The sequence below is a fragment of the Penaeus vannamei genome, chromosome 33, assembly GCF_042767895.1.
Source record: "Penaeus vannamei isolate JL-2024 chromosome 33, ASM4276789v1, whole genome shotgun sequence".
In the NCBI taxonomy this organism is placed as follows: Eukaryota; Metazoa; Arthropoda; class Malacostraca; order Decapoda; family Penaeidae; genus Penaeus; species Penaeus vannamei.
In genome coordinates this window covers 20,905,225-20,912,724 of record NC_091581.1, presented here as the reverse complement: position 1 = coordinate 20,912,724, position 7,500 = coordinate 20,905,225, and the positions used below count along the sequence as shown (strand labels likewise).

Below are 7,500 nucleotides of genomic sequence, written 5' to 3'. Positions count from 1 at the left end.
GCATATAAATTGACAGATTTTGACAATTGTTTTAATAATCCAGGAAGGGTAAGAACTTTAGTTTAGTACATTATTTATAAAATAATTTCCATGACACAAACAATCGATATTAACATTATGATTTATATGATAACCAAATACCTTCAATAAATCTTTGTATAATATTTATGCTCATATTCATTTCACTACTCGGTACACGTGAAAAAACGATAAATTTATTATTACATGTGGCAACGCAGCCGTTCCATACGCGTTCTGTACGAGTCCTCACCTCGTGTTCGTGCGTCTGTTCGACTGTTCGAGTCGTATGTTTTTTTTTCTTGTTTTTTTTTTTAGATTTTGCCTGGATTCCATTATTTAGGTAATTAGTTCATTTATTTCTTTGAAAGATAGGGTTACTGTCAGAGAGAGGCAGGTGAAATAGGCAGAGGGAAGGAGAGGAGAGGAGAGGAGTGGGGGAGAGCAGGATTGGAGGAGGGGAAGGGGGTGAGGGGAGGGGGGAGGGAGAGAGATAGAGGGAGGGAGGGGAGATAGAGTGAGTGAGGGATAGCTGGGGGGAGAGGGGGAGGCGGGGAAGGAAGGGAGGGAGGGAGGGAGGGAGGGAGGGAGAGGGAGAGAGAGAAGGGGGGTAGTGGAAAAGATTGAGAGAGCGGGAGGGGGAGGGGGAGGGGGAGAGTGGGAGGGAGGGAGGGAGGGAGGAGAGGGAGGGAGAGAGGGAGAGAGGGAGAGGGAGAGAGAGAGAGAGAGAGAGAGAGAGAGAGAGAGAGAGAGAGAGAGAGAGAGAGAGAGAGAGAGAGAGAGAGAGAGAGAGAGAGAGAGGAAGGGAGGGAGAGGGAGAGAGAGGGGAGGGAGGGAGAGGGAGAGGGAGAGGGAGAGGGAGAGGGAGAGGGAGGGAGGGAGAGCGAGAGGGGAGAGAGAGAGAGAGAGAGAGAGAGAGAGAGAGAGAGAGAGAGAGAGAGAGAGAGAGAGAGAGAGAGAGAGAGAGAGAGAGAGAGGAGAGGGGTATTGGAAAAGATTGAGAGAGGGGGAGTGGAAGAGAGATCGTTCTTTCACTCGCCCCCCCCCCCCATCTCTCTTCCTCTCTCTCGCTCTCTGTCTCTCTCTCTCTCTCTCTCTCTCTCTCTCTCTCTCTCTCTCTCTCTCTCTCTCTCTCTCTCTCTCTCTCCAGCCAGCCCTGGGGAGGACCGGTGCCCTTATTATATAATGCTCTGTTATGATCTATGTGGATTGTCGTGACCCACGGGTTATTATTAGTACACCTGCGGGGCAATGGGGACAACTTGTAAGCCACGTGGCTCGGTCCAACATGAAATTATATATATGCTGCACCGCTCGGCCATCAACTCACGCCTTGTCCTTGAGGCGTCATTTGATTTGCATCATCAACGGGTGACCCCTCGTTGGACCTATTTGCTGGTCATCTTGTTCTTACAATTCCTGTCCTTGATCCGTTTTCGTGGTTGTTCCCTCTTGTCGGCCTCTTCTTGGCCCTTAATGAATCCATCCGTCCTTGACGTCCACACGTCGTCGGTCTCGCCTAAGTCCTCAACGTCCGATCGTCCAGACTTCCTAGCTGTCCCGTGGCGTATTCGTCCATACGTCCGTGCTTCCAGGTCCTTCTCCGATGCATGATCGCCCAGACATTCTCGTACCTAGTCTAGATCTACCCAGACTATGCCGACGCCCTTTCCGGCCTTTTAGGGCGGTTGATACCTGCGCTGACGAGCTCCTGGAGTTGACTGGCGTCCAGGCAGGCAGCGTTTATCCACAGCATCCTGAGACGACTGGTACAGTAACTGCACTGACGAGTTCCTGATTCTTCGCTGGATCTACGGGCAGGCAGCGCCCTTCCATTACATCCTGGGGCGGCTTAATTCCTGCACTGACGAGCTCCTGGTCAGCAAGCCTACAGCGATCTTCCGGCGTGGTCTTCCCACGGCATCCTAAGGTGACGTATCCGCAGCAGGGTCTTCCTTCGGTGCCGCTGTGTCCAATATAACCGGATAATACACTAACGGGCCAAGATAATACGAGAAACAGTTTCTGATGTTCGTTTTTTTCCCTAAAACGCAAATAAGTGAGGGAGAGGGTGTGTGTGTGTGTGTGTGTGTGTGTGTGTGTGTGTGTGTGTGTGTGTGTGTGTGGGTGTGTGTGTGTGTGTGTGTGTGAGAGAGAGAGAGAGAGAGAGAGAGAGAGAGAGAGAGAGAGAGAGAGAGAGAGAGAGCGTTTAAGAGTGTCAAAGCGAGAGTGAGATCACACAAAGAATGAATCCCAAACACATATTAACATCCATTTTAATAACAAATATAATCATTAATGTTATTAATACAGAATTACTTAATATAACACAATGAAGGCAACATTTAATAATAAGCGATGGAATGTACACATAAATGACTGACAAAATTCTTTGCAAATTTTTGCAATGCAAAGCTTCCCAGCTCAGAAATGTATGACACTACCCATAATTGTCTTCAATCTTAATTTCGGATTCGCTTCAAATTCTGATAGACTGAGGCAATTATGTCTAGCTTAGACATGTCAGAATACATTAAACCATCAACGGGGGAAGAAGGGAAGGAGAGAAAGAGAGAGAGAGAGAGAGAGAGAGAGAGAGAGAGAGAGAGAGAGAGAGAGAGAGAGAGAGAGAGAGAGAGAGAGAGAGAGAGAGAGGTGGGGAGGAAGAGAGGGAGGGAGGGAGGGAGGGAGGGAGAAAGAGAGGCGGGGGAGGGAGGGAGGGAATGGAGGGCATATGAGCATAATTGTATGAAAAACTATCTAAAATGGCGACTGCCCCTGGTCGATACCCCAATGCTTCATATGCCCTCGACTTTGATACTAGCGATCCTGGGCGGGAAACCAAAATAACTTCAGCTCTGGGCCTAGCCTGGCCCTGAGAATGTCTCACCCCTTGGCTGGATGGAGTTGGCCACCACTCAAGTACCGTCCTAGTCTACATTATCTAATGTATTTACAAACGTGTTATTCCCTTTTACCATTAAAGTCAACCTGTCCCACCCTTAACACTGCTATCCGCATGCCTAAGCAGGAGTATCTCCTAACCTAAAGGTACGTTTTGCTCGGAGCAGTGTTGTCCAAACCATAGACCTTGTTCCAAACTGGGGTCCCCGTACCCCTGGGGGTACGCAACATAGATCATAAGGGTACGTCAACATACAAGAAACACATACACACAAACAGAAACATCACTTGTTCTATGAATCATCTTTATTATTCGTGTATTATATTCGAATTTATTGACCAACACTTCTGCAATGCAGTCTTTTCATAATTAGTATATCATTTGCATTATCCTAAATAAAACAGTAAGTTTAGCCATGATGGACGGGGGGGGGGGGTGTACGTAACAGTACAAGGTAATAAAGGGTGCAACAGGCGAAAATGTTTGGGCAACACTGGCCTAGAGCACTAGTTCTTTTTTCCGAATGGGGCCGTTTTGCTTGGAGCGAACGCCGCGAGTCGCTAGCGATCATGGCTGGCTCCGAATGGTCGCACGGCTGTTGGGCGAATATAATCACAATCGAAAACTATCATTTGAATTTGAAGGGGTGTCTACGTCATCATGGCTACCAAGTTTTCCGATGAATAGGATGAGATCTTTGAGGAGGATCAACTTATGCAATCAGTTTCTGAAACAATACCTCTTCTTTCCTTAATTCACACATCAACTGTTTATTTAGCCTGCTTTCTCCCGTACTGCTGAAAAAATAAACTATTATCTCCCATCTCTTCCACCAGAATATATTTCATTAACAGCCTTTTCCCTATTAATTTGCTCTACACCATTTTCTCACGACACTACCTGGTAAAACAATAAGCTTTCGTCGAAAATTGCAGACACAAACGCTTGAAGCAAAATACCTCTATTATCGCGCAGCAATAACCGTTGAAGAATCACCGTAAAGCGTTTACAGTGACAATCGCAACGAGCAAGAAGAACCTTCACCGAGTTTCAAAGGCCCTATCACGCACTTTTTCAGTCAATTTTTTGCGTTTTTGAATGAACTCCATATGAAAATCATGTAAACAAACATGGCGCTATCGGAGGTCCCGGGAATCACACGAACATTCTCATACATTATTTTTAAGAAATATTATGTATATTGTATATACGAATGTTCTATATTTGCTTATGTTTACATTCACTCACCCTATCTAATTTATTGATAGCACAAGATCATCACGGAAATTCGTTTGACGGAAACGGTCGTAACCGTCTTGGTTTGTAGACGATCTTTGCAGAGAAAGGAGTTGACAGAAAAAGTGCTAATGTGATAGGGCCTATATATTTACAGCTGGCGAAAACACGGTTGTCTGCGTCCTTTCGACTAGCAAAACGAACACAACCTATCGCCGACCGTTCGATTTCATGCTCCCAAGATTCACTGACCCTGCCTTTCGAACTTCGTGAGTCCACACTATGGGCTCTTTTCTTTTCTTTTCTTTTCCTTCTTTTTTCCGTATAATTCCTATGTGCAGTCAGTCTCCCGTTGGTTTCTGATGGGTAAATGTGTCAACTGGGGTAAATTCTTTATTCGTACTGTGACATGATATGGAAACATTTCCACTTTTATTTTCTGACCGGGTTTTGCATTACTGTACTGCCATCTCTGGTAAACAATGTCATTTCTTTCGTTTTTAGAAATTTTTGTTTGAACTATACCTGATACTGTATTTTCTTTAATTCTGAGAACTGCCCTTGTGATTTTTCAGCTATTTCACGAAATTCAATGTACATGTAGTTTATAATATTCTCTTACAGATCTCGTTGAGAGCCTATTAGGATTCACGCGTGTCACTCTTTCAGTTCGTTTAATTATCAAACTGATTATGTAGACCTTGATCGCGAAACTACTCTCGTTCATAAGGCCTTTTTTCCGGTGCCAAGAAATTATCTAACTACACTAGAAAGTCGTTTTTTCATTTGCGACACTTCTCCAGGCTGATCGCGACAGCAACTCTGCCGATGCTTTCTAAGCTGTTGCCACAGGTGCGGTTCGACCCCCATTCCAAGGAATTGTACTTGAGTTGACGAATCTGATTTTGTTTTTGAAATGTATCAATCGACAAATCACTGGTTTACTGGTGTAACATTAGGAAATAATAATAAATACAAGTTGTTAGTTATCAACATCTTCAAATTACAAAACTATCGAAACCAGTTGAAAATGCGCGGGCCCTAAGCGCCTCCCATCATACTTCTTCATTCGTCCATCGACACTGGTTTCGAAAGTCACACTTCTTTATATATTTTGAAAATGACTATTTATTGATTGATATCAACTACATTCAAAAGGACATATAAGTTTACGTCTGCATATTCAATTATACATACATAATAAGTAAAATGATTATGTAAATCCTAATATAATTTTTTAAATTCTTTTAACCATAAATGATATAAGAAAAACAGTAACTAGCCTTGCATAACATATCGCATAAAAATGTACACATACGAAAGATAAAACCTGAACCTCGCTCTTCTTAGCGTGGCCCTAATAATACGAAAGCATAGCTTGACCCTCTATACTGTTATATATGGTAGCAGTGTATATTTTTGATATTATATTTCTGCATATATATGTATATATAAACATATACATACATACATGCATATATCTGTATATGTATATATATATATATATATATATATATATATATATATATATATATGTATGTATGCGTGTGTATACATATGTGTTTAGATATATGTGTGTGTATACTGTATATATAGGTATGTATGTACACATTTCTGTATATATATATATATATATATATATATATATATATATATATATATATATATATATATATATATATATGCACGCACACGCGTGTAAATACCTTTAAACTAGTACTTAGTGCAATAATCTCATAAACATCATCAACATTACTAATATTGCACCATACAGTGTAGCATCAACTTTGAACTACCCATTTTCTTTCAGTTTTAGAACGGGCAGAGGTGCTCCGCGCGCTCATCAGCCAGGTGCAGTTGCTTATATGTGACCGCCCCCATAAATAGGGGCGGAGTCATAGGAAACTGTAGTACTACATTTTCTCGGCGCCGGAAAAAAGGCCTATAGTTCGCCTCTTCACTCCGGACCTCAGTTTCCCTCAAGGTATATATATAAGTGCTTACATAGACCTTGCTTTCCCTCGCGTCTCCGGCCGTGCCATGACGAGCGGTAAGAGCAGCCTCGTTCGTTTCCTCGTTGGATGGTTGTTTCCGTTGTTGACACTACAGGGATAATCATAGGACTGTTGTTCAAAGGGGAGACAATCTATCAGCGATAGGATGGAACACACGGTATTATATTAATCACCTGTATAATGAATTTTGCATTAATGCCTCTTCGTAGAGCACAGAAATGCTAAAATCGCATAATAGAGCTACACTTCGACATTAAGATAATGTCAAAGTCGCTCGCTCACTCATTTACTAACACACACACACACACACACACACACACACACACACACACACACACACACACACACACACACACACACACACACACACACACACACACACACGAAACAAGACACCAACTTTGCATTAGTAAGGTTTGTTGTTATAAAGATTGATGGTGTAATTACAGTACTGATCTAGGTTTGCCCTTAAATATTCTCTGTTTTGCCCGCGATGTTGCCAACCTTGACAAGTAAATGATATTTGATGCACATTACTTATTGTTACATATTCATCTTCCCAATTGCTGCTGCCATTTCTAGTCTCATATTGATCTGAGACGTTTTCTAGCTCAAGTAGATCCTTGTCTATCACTACTACCATCTCTCATTTTCCTCTTTATCTTGTGGAAAAACATACACAAACAACAATAATTAAAATTGAATATATATATATATATATATATATACATATATATATATATATATATATATATATATATATAATGGCCAATAAACGCTTATCCCCGTCGCATTTGCCTTTCCCTTTTCTCTTAGTATCTTGGCCCATTCGTGTACGATTTTGGTTCAGCCACCGAGTACATCCAGCACGGCACCGACGGTGAGCGCTGCTGCAGATACAGGTCTCCTCAGGATGCCGTGGGAATGACGCCATCAGATCACCAGTAGACCAGTGTTAGAGGAATTCGTCAGTGCAGGCATCAGCTGCCCCAGGAAGCAGTGTGTAGGAGATCCAGTCAAAATCCAGGAACTCGTTAGCGCAGGAATAAGACGCCTCATAACGCCCGCAGATCCAGACGAGGGTTACGAGCATGTCTGGAGATGGCCAACTAAACAGGGCCATGAAGGACATAGTCAGCCTTGAGGCCATAGCAGAGTGATATGTTAGGCATGTAAGCATTAATTTTTCGAAAACCATAACCTCCAAACTGACGCCTGCCCTCTGGCAATACCACCACACTGCCATTCCTATCTCCCTCCCTTTCCATCTTTTCTTCTCTCTCTCACTCCCCCTCTTTTCCATTCTCCCTCACTCTCACACTTTTT

General features: G+C 42.9%; 1 protein-coding gene across 2 annotated transcripts in view; it reads right to left on the bottom strand.

Moving 5' to 3' along the window:
• Positions 1-7,500, bottom strand: part of LOC113830567 (nucleolar protein 58) — a 31,168-nt gene that overhangs the window by 18,638 nt on the left and 5,030 nt on the right. Inside the window, exon 1 of one of the 2 annotated variants that reach the window (XM_070145406.1) lies at positions 1-326. This exon is cut by the window's left edge and continues 183 nt beyond it. The exons of the other annotated variant lie outside the window; for it this stretch is intronic. The gene's annotated coding sequence lies outside the window, so the exon portion shown is untranslated. Of the gene's footprint in view, positions 327-7,500 lie in introns of those variants that run through there. 2 annotated transcript variants of the gene reach the window in all.